The following is a 15,562-nucleotide window of genomic DNA, read 5'->3' on the forward strand; positions in this document are numbered from 1 at the left end:
CTGACAATGCGTTGTAAGCCAGGCATAGATCTCGCCTCAACAGCATGTAGGAGACAGAATACAGGGATAGGGCTTTGAGGTGGTCTTCATAGGACATATCACCTATGCTCTGTATTCTTTTAGTGAGGAATCTCTGTGGATGTTCCAATGGTTGGATATGCCTGGTTAGGTACATACCAAAGGTGGCACTGTACGCAATGACAGATTTGATCAATGCACTCTGCTCCTTCTGTCACTAGGAGCAAAATACAAGCACAAATTCCAAACTGGCACCTATGAAGCAGTTATTAGGCTTTCAAGCAATCTCCAGTAAATAATGTCCCTATGCTCTTTCTCTCACCAGCAGCAAAACAGAAACACTAATCTCAAGGTGACTACTGAGGCAGAATGTGGATTCTCCAATAATCAGTGGTCTTGGAGTACGTTTCACATTTTAAAGGTAGGTTGGAAAAGATAGGTTAATATCCTAAGAGCTGCAGTGTGCACTCACCAGTTAGATATGAAAGGGGGGGTTACTTAAGCTTTAGCTATTTACATGGAAAGTCACTAATTTTAAAGAGCAAGATAGAGTGGAAGGGCTGGGCACATAGTATTCTGGTTCTATGGAATACAGTGTGATGGCCAATAAATTTAAATAGTTAAAGGAGATTGATTTCACAAAATGATAACTTTCTGCTTACTCACAATAGCCAATGAAAAAGGAGAAGGAAGGAGATGCGAGGTCAGTTTAACATAAAGGGGCAAGCAACAAGAAAGACTGTGGAGTTTAAAAATGCAACAGTTTCAGGGTGGGGAAAACTTAATTTCCGAGTGACTCTTGAGAGACACAGCTGTGGTCTCTTTCCTAGCTTAAATATGCAATTAGGGGCAGAATACCAGTAAAACACAGTGTAAAGAAAATAAATCACAATATACAAAATGCAATAAGGCAATGAAGGAATACGAAATACAAGAAAGGAAAAACAACCTAATCCTTCCGTCACAGCAAGCTGTGGCAGAGTCTGGGTGAGCTTTTCCAATAAAGCCTTGAAATGTTTTATTTTACCCCTTAAAAAGGTTTAGTTCCTAGCTCCACCCTCAGTTCAAAGGTAATCAACTGTAATCGACCTGTCTAATTTCTGTGTTGCTCTAAAGAGACACAGCTGTGGTTTCTTTTGTAGTTTAAATATGCATTGAAAAGCAAAATACAAGTAAAGCACGGTGTAAAGAAAATAACTCATAATATACAACATAGAAGAAGGCAATGAAGCAATACAAAATACAAGAAAGCAAAACAATCCAACCTTTCCCTCAAAGTAATTTGTGGCAGGGTCTGTGTAAGCTTTTCCTTTAAAGTCTTGCAATGTTTTATTTTACCCTTTAAAAAGAAGGTTTATTTTCTGGCTACAGCCTCATGTGGATTTATTTCTGGGGTTTGCCCTGCAGTTGTTCCTATACACATCTCTGCAGCTCTTTAAATGCTGTTTTAGTGTAATGGTGTATGCTTCTGTGTATCCAGTGGAGTTAACTAGATTTGGTGGAGATTTGAAGCTTGCCAATGTATCACTTAGGAGTAGGCAGTTTGTCTTAAATACATTTCTAAAGGTACCTTTGGTGGAAGGGCTCTCAGGTTTCAGTTTCATTTTGAAGAACGCTTTTTGGTAGACTTAACAACTGATGAAGACATGCAATGGATGTTGCAAGATGCTGCCATATTAGTAAGAGCAAGATCCAAGATGTTATAAACTCTAGTGGGTACTCTGAATAATTGTTCCAGGTCATTTGTATTGCCAAAGTCCAAATAATGGCTGTGCTTATGTACTGGTGGTGGTGTAGGTTTCCCAGTCTATAGATGGAAAGCTTAGATCACCTAGGAAAATGTTACTGTGTTTAATATTGGGTGATTCCAGTTCCTGTAGATAGGTGTTGTAGCTTTCTTTTGTCATAGAGGGAGTTTCTAGCTAATACACGGTACAGGAACTTTTTGATGGTTATATGGACATGAAGAAGCTCTAATGCACCAGGCTGCTTTACCAGCCTTGATGTTAGTTTCTTTTGGATGTAGATCGAGACACCTCCACCTTTTTTCTCCTCCTGCACAGTAGCTGATAAAAACTTGTGGAAGTCGTTACAGCTCAACATGGTCAGAGTGCCCTTTGCTATTTTAAACCATGTCTCAGTCACTGCACAGATGTCATTGTCATCCAGGGTGAGAAGAGCTTACAGGGAGTGGAGTTTGTTGTTTAGGCTCCTAGCACTGATCAGTAGCACCTTCATATTTTCCTTTGCTTGTTTCATTATGTTGGTAGGTTTATCAGGTTAGCACTGCCTAAAATAGGCACTATGGGGATGGGCAGTATCATTACCAATAACAGAAACCCTAGAGGGACAGATGCAGGCCATCCATGGTGAAACAGAGTGGTCTTTCAATCATATACTCCCAGGCTAACAAATAATGGATCTTCTTTGAATGACACCAAAAACTAAGCCAATTACTGAAGTCAATTTTTTTGCTCATAGCAGGGCATCATCCTTGGAGAAGGTAAAATGCTGCTCAATGCTAGGCTCATACTTGCCTTGGACACAGTCCAGGGAGGTACACCTCAAGTTTTTGAACTATGTCAAAAGTCATACTGGTATTTGTCGTTCAAGACTTTGACTGCATGTGTGATCTGACAGATCTTAGCATCAGACAAGCAACTAACCATCACGCGTTGCTTGCTCAGCCTGGTAATAAGTACATCTGCATGTCTTACAATGAACGCCACCTATAACAAAACTGTTTGGTTGGGTTAGTGCCTGCCTTATGGCTTTAGCATTTGCGACTTTGGGGCTCCTTGTGCTATGTGAGGAAGTAGGCTTAATTTGCTGAATGTGCTTTGTGACTGTGTTGTGTTGCATTTTAGAGGACTTTGAAGTTTAGGCAAGTTAATCCTTAGAAGCTGAGTATATGATGGATTATGTCTACTGTGATGGCCATGGAGAGGTGTTATCTGTGGTGTACTGCTAATGATTTTGGTCTCAGTTTACTGTGTATGTGAGATTTTTGCCTCCATGACTTGGGGGCAGGGGTAACTATAATGCTTAATTAAATTAATTGTTTTAAGTTAATAGGTTATGAGAGTTTATATTAAAACAAAAAGTAATGTAAAATATGTCACCAGTTCAAATAAAGATGACAACAAAAAAAGCTGTATAAAAGATCAGCTTGCCAAACATAAGTGGATGCATATAGCACAAAAGCTGGAATTAGACATTTAAAAAAAACAGTCATAGATAACAGCTGGGAATAATAACTTCTTATCATAATGGCCACGCTATCTGTATTATTTTGTAATGTGAATGGACTCATAGGTATAGACAAAAAGGAAATGGTATACTGAATTATATTAATAAATGCAGATAGCAATACTATAAGAGACATATTTGGAAAGAAGTGAGCATGTTCATTTTATATAGAAAGGAATTCAGGATGGATATTCTGAAGAGTATTGGGGACAAAGGAAAAAGGGTGTACTTCCACTAATTGTTAGATAATGGTAAATATGTGGTAGTAAGGGTCTACTGGCAAAAGAGGAGGATTACACTGGCATGTATTTATAGTCCACCTAAACCTGCTATTATGGAGCTTAAGAAAGTTTTGAAGAAATAATCAGCTTTAAATGTAAATATGTATCTGGGGGACCTAGAAGGGAAAATATAACAAAAGAGGATAGATTTCTGAAGAAATTATTGAAAATATGAAAGACATGAATTCAGTAGTAGGAACCCAGAGAGAATTTACATATTATTCCCCAAGGTACAATAACTGAGTTAAACCACACATAAATTATATTTCACAGGAACATGTGCATGTAACTGAAAGCTTCAACACATCCAATAATGTTCCGATTGTGCGGCAATTACAACTAAGAAAATATTGCAGGGTAATGAAGTAAAAATAAGAACTGGTGCTTCCCTACCTACCTGTTTAAAAGAGAGGAATTTATAAAACTGGTTGTGGAAATTATTCAAGTGTTTTAGGGAAGACAGAACTTTCTTCATAATTTATAGCTAGTGAGTGGGCTAAAAATGAAAGCAGAGTTTAAATACACGGTAGAAATAAAAGAAAAAGACGCATGATTAAGAAATAACAGGAATTATTTAGAGGGCCTGACAAAGGTTACAGTATTGCAGAATAAGAGGAATCTCAAAGAACAATGAAAGGCACAACTGCACAGTGCTAAAGAGAAAATAAGGGAGTATCTGGATAGCAAGCATAAGTTTAGAAAGATGACTGTTAAGCAACTGCGTTTGATAACTCCACAGCACAAACAGTTTTAGCATAAGGACTTAAGCAATCGAAAGGAGAAAGGGTTGTTGCCAAACCTAAGGAGCCTATAAATAGAAAAATAACCACAGATCATGTAGAGGTATTACAGATATTTCAGAAATGTTATGAAAATTTGTATAAAGCAGACACGTGAAAATTAAGAAAGAATACATATGGAAATACTTATGGTAGACTTAAGTATACCAAGGTTAGAGGTAGATGAGGCTCAACAATTAACAGTTAAGATAGGACTTCCAAAATGACTGCTCATTCAGTAACAACTTAAATTCTGCTCTCCCAGTGTGAAAACACAAACTGAGAAGAGAAGTAAACTCGCATTTTGGGGTCAATTTCAGAAACTGGCCAGTAAGTGCACTGCCTGGATGCCAGCAAAAAAGAAATTCAAAGAACCTGAAAGAAAATCAATCACAAAAGGTGAGGAAAAAACAGTGACCGGGAAGAATTCTGCAGATGCTCAGCAAAAAACATTACAACCTCTAGCTTTGGTGCAAGACTTGACTTCCAGTAACCTTGAGGAAAAAATATGTCAAATGTACTCGGAGCTGATTAAAATAAATGAAACACTGATGGATTATATATCAACTCAAACAAAATGCTGGAAAAAATGGAGAAGCTTTAAATGGATTTTCAGATGAGTTGATAAAACTGCAAAAATCAGAGGTCAAAATGAAGAAAAGACTGTTTGAATGAGACGGCGCAAGAACAGATGTTTCAAAAAAATAAGAGTTAGAAGAAAGAGCATGTAGGGAAAACCTGAGGTTTTCTGCTGTACCAGAGAAGCTGGAAGGAAAATATTGTATTCATTTTATAAAAGGACAAATGAGCAACTGGACTGGTGTTCCACAGCACGAGTTGTTAAACTGAAAGAGCATATCATCTGTATGCTCTAAACATGGCCGTGAGAAAGGAACCTAGACCTTTAATAACCAAGATGCAATCTTACCAGCAGAAGGAGTTTATTCTGACAAAACTATGGCAGAAGGACAAAGTACTAAAAGTGGGAGACAGCAGCGTGCTTGTGGAAAATGATTGCTCATTTATTCCACTAAACAGAGAATGTTTGACAAAGAGGAGTGAGATTCAAACTGGTGCACCCAGCTATCATTGGAATATTCTTTCCCAGACAGACAAAACATTTTTGATGCAGAACACGCTAAGGAGGAACTACAGAAATTTGTCCAACAAAAATTGAGCCGTGAAACAGGAAGAGATTCTGCTACTTGTTCTTCTGGTAATAAACACCACAGAAAGACTTTGCCAGTGAAACCTTTTCCAATGTTTTAACGCAGAATGCTTGAGACACAGAAAAAAGCATAAGAGTTGACTAGAAGAACCAAGAGTACTCTGGAAATGAAGCAGACACTGCATTTGAGAGATGTTGATAAACATGAATAAAGCCAGCAGCTCAGAAATTGACAAATAAATCTGGGATTACAAAGCATTAATTATATTTGTGAAACATGACAGAACAAGAAAACCTTGAAATATTATAGTTTTTTGACTTTTATTAAACTTGTAGGGGACTTTAAAGCATACACCCCACTTCATGTTACTAATGTTTGGAGGAACACATAGGAGTGGGAAGAGGAGGGAGACAGTTAACTGTAAGTAAAAGAAAACTTTGTTCTTAACACTATTTTAACACTATGCTGCTAAATGCTAGAAGTCTAAATTTCAAAATGCACTCACTCGAAGCACTCCTTAAAATGGAGAACATCAACATTTGTGCTGTAACAGAGACCTGGTTAAAGGCAGCAGAAAACACCCCTGCACTACCAGGCTATAACTCATTCCACACCTTTTGGCCCCAGAACTTGGACCAAAGCTTCAAAGGTGGTGGTGTTTCCATATTCATAAAGGATGTGCACACCTCCAGACTGGTAGCCCAACATAACGCATCTGAGATACTTCAGGTGCAGCCAACATTGGGTAAGACAGCGATTCAGGTCATAGCCTGCTACAGGTTCCCAAACATGTCCCAAGATTCACACTCCACATTCCTAAGCACCCTAGAGAATATTAGGGTCCAACCTAACACTCCCATACTAGGCAACTTCAACTACCCCTCCATTAACTGGGAAAACTACTCATGTACGAATATACCTGCCCAACTTTTCCTGGAATTCATTAATCCAAGTGTCCTGGGCCAGCTCGTTTTTACCACCACTAGAGGTAGCAACATCCTTGACCTGGTCATTACTAACATGGGTGACTGTTGCTCTACACCAATAGTCAACAGTCAACTCCTCCCTGGTAAGATCCGACCACAAACTAATAACCATGAAAATCCACCCCCACCCCCCCCCGCAAAGGTAACCACCCAGAAAAACTTCTCCAAAACTAATTCTGGGCTCCTAAAAACAGAGGTGGCTAACTTCACAGCACCCATATAAAAGGAGAATAGTTGCATGACTGCCGAATCATACACCAATGCACTGTACAAACACGTACACAAAAAGTTGAGATCCCTCATCAAATCCTCTAAAGCTAGCTATGAAAACAGAATTGCAGCAGATAGTAAAGACAACCACAAGGCCTTCTATAGTTATATAAAGAATCTCCACGGCAATACCCAGATTTGCTGTGAGCTACTGTACAATGGTACCTCCTATACCAAGCCAACAGATATTGCAGACAGCTTCAGTGCCAACTTTACCCCCCCCCCCCCAAGAACCAGTCACAATATCAGTAGATTGCCAGGCACCCAGTATTACTGCTGCACAGGTTAAAACAGCAATGTCCAAGGCCAAGAATACAGCCTCTATGGGACCTGACAATATCCTTGGCTGTGCTCTACATGAACTACTCTGGAATAGACTGCCCATACATGTCAAGCAGAGCGCCTCCTTGGCCCTCTTCAAAAGGTACCTTGATGACTGGGTGGGTGAAAGGAAATTTACCCTGGGGATCACTTCAGTCGGCCTGCTAGACAGGGGTCCAGGGAAGTAAATTTTGTGGGAAGAAATAGCCAGGGAATTGTTATGGCTAGGCTTGTATAGGCCCTAGGGCCGATAGCCTAGTACCAACCTATGAACCTATTTATGGGGACATGATAAAATAAAGTACTTAGGAGTGTGGATTAAAAAGGATTCTGGTACAGCAGCTAAGGATATATGTGAAAAGACTAAACAAAAGATAATATAAAAAATGAGAAACTGGAAGCCCTGCTATATGGATATGGATAGCAAGACAGAAGCAGTTAAAATGTTTTTATTCCCTTTAGTTTTATACACAGGTCAGGCATATTTTATTAACCACAGGAGAAGTTGTGGATAGCAATTAATAAAGAGCTGAAGTATTTTATCTAGGAGGGGAAGATGGCAAGAGTCAATTGGGATAAATTGATTCTTACAATTGAACAAGGCCGTCTGGGATTACCCACTTTAAAGGGGTATTTCAGAACTTCACAGTTAAGGCTCCTATACATAGCACAAGTAGAAATCTATAATTCAAAGTGGAAAGGGATGATGATGATGAAACAGGGGGGAAGCTCAAGAAACAAGGAGAGACTGGGATTTTGTATGCAGATTCTTAAGGAGAATAACAACATCCATAGAGATTATTCTATTCATAAGGTAGCAAAAAGCATTCTAAGAACTAAGCCAACAAAGGCATGGAGAAAGGAGACTCTGCTGATAGGGATGACTGCAATTAGGAATACAGACAATAGGCGAGACGAGACTAGAATTTATTGAAGAAAACTGGCAAAAGAACCAAGGTAATGTGAGCAAATAATTAGAGAGGGAAAGGTAATAGAATGGGATCATAAGTGAAATACCAGCACTGGTAGAATCTAGAACAGAAGCTGCTGTTAAAAATAATGATTAGTACAACATATAAAAAATTACATGATAACTATAAAAATCAATCAGAGGAGGGTAGAAAATATTTGGAAGAGATATTGGATAAGTAATTCACAAAGAAATAATGGGTGGTATATGAATGTCTCTCAAATATCCAAGAAAGTATAGAAGCTTTAGGATCTTTGTTTGGAAGTGTTTACATAGGTAATTTTTTTTCTCCAAGTAGACTCCAAAGAATGTTTCCTCAGGCAGACAACAAATATTGGAGGTGTGATGGGAAAGAAAGTGGCAATTGAGAACATATTTTCTGGGAGTGTAATGAGTTGACAGATTTCCTGCAGACTGCTCTGTCAGATATACTGGGTGAGCAAACTTGTGTAAATAAGGAAATTAGTTTTGAGCTATGATTCAGAATCAGAATTGCATAGACATAATAAGGCCTTGCTGAGTTATAGTGGCTGCCAAAAAAGCAATTACTAGATAATGGATATCAAAGTCTAAACCAACTTTACTAGAAGTAGTGAATATAGGAACAGAGATAAAACAACCAGAATTGGGATTTTTAGAAAAGATTAGGAGCAAATTATATAGAAAAAAATGGGAATTGTGGGAACAATACATGCAGAGGAAGAACAAGGTTTAAAAGAAGGCAATATTTCAATGAGCTATGGAATGTCTGACTGGCAATGACTGGATAGATTATAACTGATGTATAATGCTTGCAACTAATCATTATGTCAATATGATTTATTTTCTTTTATATAAATGTCATATGTGATAATCTAATAAAGATGTTTCTTGTTAAAAAAAAAAAATAACAGTTGAGATAGGAAAAGATGAAATAAAAATGGTGACATACAATCAATATGCAGGAATGTCTGTAGGAAGAGATGGCATTCCTGTGGAAGTTTGGAAGCTAGGAGGGACGAATGTAACAAAGATCTGGAAAGCTTTGTTTAACAGTATTTTAAAAGGAGCAAAACATCAACATCCTGGAAGAAAGCTGTGGTGGCCATAATACCTAAAGAGTGTAAAGACCCAGCTTCATATAGGCCCATTTCAATTTTAAAACTATAATTATAAAGTTTTCTTGTCTATAATAACTAAAAGAATGGCAAAGGTATTGCCAAAATTGATAGATACAGATTGATGTGGTTTTGTGAAGGGGAGGCAAACATCTGACAACATTAATAGAATTGTTGTTGTTGGTGGGTCTTGATACAGAGAAAACATTCAACAGAATAAGCTGGGATTTAATGAGTAGGGGAATGGAAGCAGTTGCATTGATACACAGGAAACATTCAACAGAATAAGCTGTGATTTAATGAGTAGGGGAATGTAAGCATTTGCATTCCCTGATATAATAATAAAGTTAATTAGGAGGATGACTGGGGGCCATAATTGACTCTCCAGCTGAGCCAGACATCCTCCAGAAGGGTCTCACTGAGATGGATACCTGGTGTCAAAATCATTGCCTCAAGCTAAATGCCAAAAAGTGCATAGTCATCCCCTTTGGAAAAAACAAAGTACCCATGAACTACCACATACGTGGTAGTTTCCTAAATACAGAAAATGTAATAAGGGATCTGGGGACCCAAGTAGATAATAAGCTCTCCTTTGATAATTATATTGCCAAGGTGGTTAGAAAATCCTTCTATGTGGCCCACCTAATCACAAAAGGGTTTGCATCTAGAACAAAAGAGGTTATTGTGCCTCTCTACTCATTACTCATCAGACCCATCATAGAGTACAACGGCCCATTTGGGATGTACCTTACAAGACACCTGCAACAGCTGGAAAGACCGCAGAAGTACCTCACCAAGAGGATTACTGGCCTCAAGCATATGCCCTATGCAGCCAGACTGAAGAAACCCCAGCTGTACTCGGTTGCATACCGCTTACCTCAGAGGTGATCTCTGCCTGACATACAAGGCCATGTCCAACCCAGAATTGATGGACATGCTCCACCTAAAATAAAACAAAACCCCAAGAGCCATACGTTCTGGGGATCTAAACCTCACCACAATGATAAATAGGATGTGCTGGAGGGATAGATTCCTGTCCCAGAGACTCCCCATGCTTTGGAACAGGATTCCAATTTACATTAGGCAGAGCCCCTCACTAACACTCTTCAAGAGAAACCTTGACGAGTGGATGGGAAACAGAAAATTTACCCCGGGGATCACTGCAGTGGCTCTGCTGGACAGAGGCACAGGGAACTAATCTAAGGGGGTGGCGAAAGCCAACACATTCTGGCTAGGCTTATAGATGCCCTCGGGCAGATAGACTAGTACTTAACTATGAACTTATATGAGGGATCAGAGGTAAAAATTAATGCTGGAGGGTTCCTTTCTGGCAAATTGTGTCTGAACAGCTGAACCAAGCAGGGGTTCCCTCTTTCTCCTTTGTTATTTGCTTTATATTTAGAGTCATTGGCAAAGTGAATAGGGGTCAAAAATTCAAGAATATAATTGTTATAGTAATCAAGAAAAGTTGGTCTTATTTGTAGACAATATTATTTTGTATCCAATAAAACCAGAAAAGGGCAACTCAATGTTGAGAAACTTCTTGAGACAGCTTCAATGTCTTTTCTAGATATAAAATTAATGAAGATAAGACAAAGACTACAGTTGAAAATAATGTACTTACACATGAACTGGTCCAGCAATTACCATTTTCTGGGAACATGATAACATGAAGTATTTTGCAGTATGGATTCTGTTATGGCAGCTAATCATATGTGGGAAGAGAATAAACAAAAGAAATACAAAAAAGTACAGTTTTGTACCTACCATAAATGTAGATGTTCGAAGATCCACATTGCTGCAGTCATAACCTGTGGGTAGTCCGCTGTCCTCGGTCGGCCCGAATACCAAAGTATTAGGCTGGTGTCGGTCATGGGCGCTCAGATATGATGTCAGAGCGTCATGGTATTAAAGCGCATGACCGACGTCATATCCTCAGTCTTTTCTTGCCCCAGATGTCAGAAGGCCCTAAAAAGAAAGGCCACAGCCAAAAATGGAAAAACCTATGTACAAATAACCTCTACCACCCAAACCATACAACCACTCCAAACTACAGAGAGGAAGGAGGGAGGGTAAATTGGACTGCAGCAATGTGGATCTTCGAACATCTACATTTATGGTAGGTACAAAACTGTACTATGTTCTTCATCTCACATTGCTGCAGTCATAACCTGTGGGTAGAATCCCAAAGCAAAGGTAAAGGGAGGCTGGCAAAATCATAAAGCATTGGGAGCTGCTAACATGCCCTGTAAGACTGCAGTGGCAAATCCAGCCCTAGATTTGGAATAAAGAGGAGATGGTAATGTTTAGAAAAAGTGTGCACTGAACTCCAAGTAGCTGCTTCCAAAATATCTTTAGTAGCTACACCCCTTAAAAGGCAGTAGAAGTGGCAGTAGCCCTAGTGGAATGAGGTCTGATTCCAGCGGAATCTCCTTACCATGATTAGAATAACAAAAAGCAATACAATGGCCAATCCACTTAGAAATAGTTTGTTTTGTAACAGGTTTCCCTGAGAGGCCAAAGCAAAAGAAACAAATAACTGTTGAGACTGTCTGAACCTTTTAGTCCTGCTCAAATAATAACGCAACTGCCTGTGAATATCCAAAGTGTGCAAAATTTTCTCCCTTTATTTTGGGGATCAGCATAAAAAGTAGGCAAATGAATAGATTGGTTCAAGGCCACATTTGAAACCACTTTAGGCATAAAAGTAGGGTTTATGCAGAGATACCCTATCCTTATGAAAAATCAGGAAGGGTTCAACTGCCATTAGAGCTTGTAATTCAGAAACCCTTCTAGCAGATGTAATGGCCAACAAAAAGCAGTCTTCAAGACAAAAACTTTAACTCAGACGTAGCTGCAGGTTCAAAAGGAGGTAAAGTAAGCTTTTCCAACACAAAATTGAGATCCCAGGAAGGAGTAGGAGCTCGGGGTCTTATGTTCTTTGCCCCTCTAAGGAATTGCTTAAACAAAGGATGAGAGAATAATGGTGGGTCACAGTCATAGTGAGCAGAAATGGCTGCAGCATGAACTTTTACAGAGGAGAAAGACAAACCCTTGTCTAATAATTCCATAAGATATTGAAGAGAAACACTCAAATCAGGCCTGGAAACATCAAAGCTCTTTGCTTTGCTCCAAATAAAAAATCTCCTCCATTTATCAGCATAAACTTTCCTTGTACTAGGCCTTCTGGCCTCCAAAATAACATTCAAAACTTGTTGAGAAAGCTGCGACCCTCCAGGTTCTAGAACAGAAAATGCCAGGCTGTTAGATGCAGGGACTGAATCCTGACATTGAGGAAATGATTGCCTGCCTGAGACAAAAGGTGTGGAATTGAAGGCAAAGGCCAAGGAGGCTCCCGTACTAAACTCCTCAGCAGAGGGTACCAGTGCTGTCGAGGCCAATCTGGAGCTATTAGAATCATGGAGGGCTTGTCTTGTCTGACCTTCAAGAGCACCTTGGGAAAGAGAGGCAGAGGAGGAAAGGCATAGACGTGAAGATTGCTCCAACTGAATGATAGAGCATCCACTTTCCAAGCTGTTGGATGAAACATCTTTGTGCAAAACTTTGGCAACTGGAAATTTAGTGGAGAAGCAAACAGATCTATGTCTGGAGTCCCCCATATCACTGTCAACTGTCGAAATACATGAGGATCCAATTTCCACTCGTGGGGATCCACCATCTGTCTGCTCAAAACATCTGCTAAGGAGTTCTGTGCTCCTGGAAGAAACCTTGCCTGAAGAGTGAGGTGCAAACTGAGAGCAGTCTCCCACAAAATCATAGCTTGCCTGCAAAGAGGGTACGAATGGGTTCCCCCTTGCTTGTTGATGTACCACATGACAGTTGTGTTGTCTGTTTGAATCAACACTTGTCCTGGGTGAAGTAGATCCTTGAAAGCCATCAATGCAAATTGGACTGCTAACATCTCCTTCAAGTTGATATATAAATGTTGAAGTCTGGCAGGCCACGTGTCTTGAACCCATTTTCCATTGAGGTGAGCTCCCCAAGCCTTGTCCGAGGCATCTGTCGTTAAGATCTGACTCGCCTCTGGTCAGGTCACAGAGAGTCCCTTGTTTAGGTGACATTCCTGAGCCCACCACAAAAATTCCTTTTGAATGCAAGGTATTATCTGAATGACAGTGTCCAGATCGTGGCAGTGTTGCGTCCATACATATTTGAGATACCATTGTAGCTTCCTCATATGCAGTCTGGCATTGGGAAGCACCAGAATACAAGATGCCATGAACCCCAAGGCTTGAAGGACTGTCCTTGCAGTCAGCCTGGACCGTAGAGACAATTGTTGGAAGTAAAGTGTAAGGTTTCTCTGTTTGTCCAGGGTCAAAAAAGCCATCTGGGAAGCTGTATTCAGTCTCACACCCAGAAAGCACATTTCCTGAGAGGGTACTAGACTGGACTTTGTTTCGTTCACAGAATACCCTAGGCACCTTAACACTGCCATAACATACTGTAGATGGTGAAGTAGCTTGTTTTTGTCTTGAGCAAGAATCAGGCAATCGTCCAAATAAGGGTAAATTTGTATTCCTCTTAACCTTAAGAAGGCTATTACTGTAGCCAGAACCTTTGTAAACACCCTGGGCGCAGTAGATAAGCCAAAGGGCAATGCAGAGAACTGATAATGTAAAGTCCCAGCCCGAAAACGCAGGAACCTCCTGCAACTGGGCCTGATAGGAACATGAAGATAAGCCTCTTTGAGATCCAGAGTTACCATCCAGTGATCATTGCCCAACAGAGGCAGAAGTTGTTGCAACGTCAACATTTTGAATTTTGGAATGTCCAGGTATGTGTTGAGGAAAGATAAATCCAAAATTGGCCTCCAAGTGTTTCCTTTCTTTGATACGAGAAACAGGCGAGAATAAAATCCTAGGCCCACTTCTAACGGAGGGACCTGCTGTATAGCCCCCATTTGAAGAAGTAAAGAAATCTGTTTGTGAGCCTCTACCCTTTGCTGAGGAGGAACGTCTGGCATGCCTTTGAAAGGAGGCAATGTGTGGAAATAAAACTTGTAGCCTCGGTCTATAATGTCCAACACCCATTTGTCCTGGGTGACTAAAAGCCAGTTTTGCTTGAAGAATGCCAACTTTCCTCCCAAAGGAGCTGCCAGACAGGAAGGATCTGGCAGCTGAAGATGCAGGTCATTGGGCCTGTTTACGAAAGGACTGGCCCCTGCCCTCACCTGTAGACTGTGCAGGGGAACTCCATGTTCTAGGCCTGAAAGAACCCTGAGCTCTGCCCCTACCACGTCTAGATCTACCCCTAGACTGTAAATCAGAAGAAGGATAAGCCCATCCCTTAGTAGGCCAATTTCTGCTAAACTTAGGGGGCTGCACCTGCAAAAAATCTTTAACAGTCTGCATAGACTTAGCCTTGTCTTCCATTTTCTTTAAGACAGACTCCACAGGAGAACCAAACAAAACTTCAGACTACAAAGGAGCATCCAAAATTCTAGCTTTAACATGCTCTGACAAGTTCTGATCCTTAAGCCAGGCGTGCCTGCGAATAACTGATCCAGTGGCAGCCACCCTGGAAGAAGCCTGTAAAGCATCGAAATCACACTGCAAAGAATGCTTACCCACCTGATCAGAGGCATGAACCAAATCCTGTAATTCCTTACACTCTATGCCCTCTGCCAAAGCATCTACCTTAGATTTTAACTGAGTAAGGAGAAAATTCTGGTACTTCAACATATGAAACTGGCAATTCAAAGCCCTCATTGCCAGAGTGGAAGAGGTATACACCTTTTTACCCCACCTATCCAAAGCTCTGGAATCTTTATCCATAGGAACTGGGTTCTTTACAACAGAAGCCCTGACACCCTTAGGACCCTGGCTAATAGTTTCTGGGTCAGCCCTTGGGCTCTTATACAGATATTTATGAGCCTCTGGCACTCTGTAATACCTATCTGGCTTAACAGGCGCAGGAGGCAAAGAGTCTGGATTAAGAGAAGCCTCAGAGAAAACATCCTGAACAACATCCAAAACAGGAGGTATAGCTAAGGGCCGATGTTGTGGTAAAAACAAAAAATCCCTAAGCCTCTTTCGGGAATCTGAGAAATCCTGCCCTTCCCATTTAAAATGCTCCCTCATAGAATGCAGCGTTTCTGCAAAAGAAAAATCCTCTGAAGGAGAAGCAGAAGGACTGGAATCCTCTGCGTCTGAATCAGAATAAGGAGGAAAATCCTGAAAGTCTTCAGCCGAAGACTCTGAATAATCTGAAGCCTGTTCCAAACTTTCCACCTCTGGCTCCACCCTAGGCCTCTTATCTGGAGGGGGCATAGAACCCCTGATTAAGGAAATCAAATCTTCTGCCATTTTAAGCATGTGTTTTTTAGGCACAGCACCTGCAGAACTAGGACTGACACCAGAGGAAGGCAAACCAGGCCTGACCTTGGAAAGTACCTTAGAGCC

This window comes from Protopterus annectens, chromosome 3.part0, assembly GCF_019279795.1.
Source record: "Protopterus annectens isolate FY-2018-M chromosome 3.part0, PAN1.0, whole genome shotgun sequence".
Taxonomy (NCBI): domain Eukaryota; kingdom Metazoa; phylum Chordata; order Ceratodontiformes; family Protopteridae; genus Protopterus; species Protopterus annectens.